Source organism: Quercus suber, unplaced genomic scaffold (assembly GCF_002906115.3).
Source record: "Quercus suber isolate HL8 unplaced genomic scaffold, Cork oak 2.0 scaffold_741, whole genome shotgun sequence".
Taxonomy (NCBI): Eukaryota; Viridiplantae; Streptophyta; class Magnoliopsida; order Fagales; family Fagaceae; genus Quercus; species Quercus suber.
In genome coordinates, this window is record NW_027070179.1 from 160,580 (window position 1) to 162,594 (window position 2,015).

Sequence of the window (2,015 nt, forward strand, 5' to 3'; positions counted from 1 at the left end):
CATCATCCTTATAACTATACCTATGTTGTCGAGGAGGTGAGTTGAAATGATTCCTCTTGGATCTGCTCTATTTCACAACATCTATGGGACATTCTGGCCTTTTGCCCCTCTTGGGCAAAATAATTGGCCTCATGCCCCTGTTTAGAAACTATATAGGGGCGTGCCCCTGTTTTAATACTCGATCTCCCTATAGGTGAGTTATTAAAATACTCAATCATTCCAGGGCCGAGTTACATGCAGGTTCCTGCCACCCTGGTCATCCAGCGTGGATTTTGGGTAATAAAATATTCCCGCGTAACTGTTTAGAACTCGGCATTTTACAAATCGAGTTACTGGTGGGATTTCAAATCACTTGTTAGTATTACTCGACTTCACAATAATCGAGTTGTATCTGGTACGTTCTGATCCGATATCAAATCACCTATTTTGCATGTGAAGCTTAACTCGATTAATCGGAAATCGAGTTATTAATGTTACTCAATTCTGCTATTATCGAGTTTTTTGCATAAATCAACTTCTCATGCAGTTCTCCTCATCATTTTCAGATCAGCTCCTCTTCATTTTCAGAATTTTCTGCCAGAAGTTGATGTTATCTCTCTATCATCTCAGGTGAGAAACTCATTTTCTTCTTTGAAATACATAGAGAATTTTATGGAGTAAGTAAAAGTAGTTGTAGATAATAGATATTAGGTTCTATTTCTTGTGCTTTGGTATGTTCTCGAATGAGTGTTATGTGAGTAGATTAGGGTTATATTAATTGTTTGGTATTGTTTGGTGCTAAAAGAAATGTACAATAATCTATAGAAACAGTGATGAGTGTTATGTGTGTACATTGGGTTATATTGGGTCTTTATCTGGCGTAAATTTCATTGACAAAAAATGAAATTCTTTATATTTGCTTAAAATAATGAATAGTTAATCTTTAGATTTGCAAAAGTTGAATGTACATACTCATCATTGGTCGAGACATTGACAACAATATTTTGTATTGCACACAACGTGTAAACATTAACAACAACGTCTAATATTTATGGTCAAATTTGAGTGTTAGTATTTCATTTTTAGCATGTAATAGTACACAAATTTATGAATGTCTTTGTCGTGTACCATCTTATGCAACATTACATTATTTACCAACAGTTGATGCACACTGTTAACTTGATCATTTGATGTTATTGTATTCAGCGTCAATGTCTGGTTCTGGCAACCCACAACTCTATAGGCCTCACGATGTGTTCACTGCTATGGGTCGTTGCTGGGTATTGGAAGATGAGTTCAGCTATCCAATCAACCCGAATCTGCGAAATAGTGCTTACGTTCACAATACCATGAGACAGGAGTGGACTTGGTTATTTCGTGAACAACAAATGTTTTATGATGAGATGGTTGGTTTTAAGGTGCCAGTGCCTCGGTGACTCGCATCGCAAATGCCCAGAGACACGATTGACGAACTTCGTAAAGCATTGAACCGCATAAGAGAAGAAAATAATCGAATGAAGATACGTCTTAATCGATATCGGACCCAAGTTGAGATTCGAGAGTCAGTGGAGGGAGGGTGGTACGAGCACGCACAATTCATGTAATCACTTCTTGCTGATCCCATTTATCAATCAGACGTGGAGATGTCAGATGAAGAGTAATTGTGTTGTCGTATAATTAGACTTTGTTGGAGAACTATTTTGCTTTAACTATGTTTTAAATGGTTGTGTGTCACTGTTATTGCATTTGTACTATGTAAACCTTATTATTGATTGTAAAGAGTACGCACGTTATTCCTAATACAGATTATTCCCACACATACTGTTTTTCAATAAGCACCAATAATATAACACAGAAAACTTAAAATAACTTACACGAGGTCACCAATATGCAGGCATTGCATATTAAACACTAACGCTACTAACATTATTAACTTAACCCTAGGCATAACACACATACCACATAGGCATTCACTCTGACAGGTAGTCCTCGTAGTTGAGGACATTGTTATGTTCCGCCAGAGTGAGTTGCCTGTT

At 36.9% G+C, this 2,015-nt stretch overlaps 1 long non-coding RNA gene across 1 annotated transcript; it reads left to right on the top strand.

Annotated features, from left to right (window-relative positions):
* The first annotated feature begins 501 nt into the window (after window positions 1-501).
* Window positions 502-1,773, top strand: LOC136064701 (uncharacterized). The gene is made up of 2 exons (XR_010626292.1): window positions 502-609; window positions 1,186-1,773. It is a non-coding gene; the product is annotated as an uncharacterized LOC136064701 (long non-coding RNA).
* The last annotated feature ends 242 nt before the right edge of the window (window positions 1,774-2,015 follow it).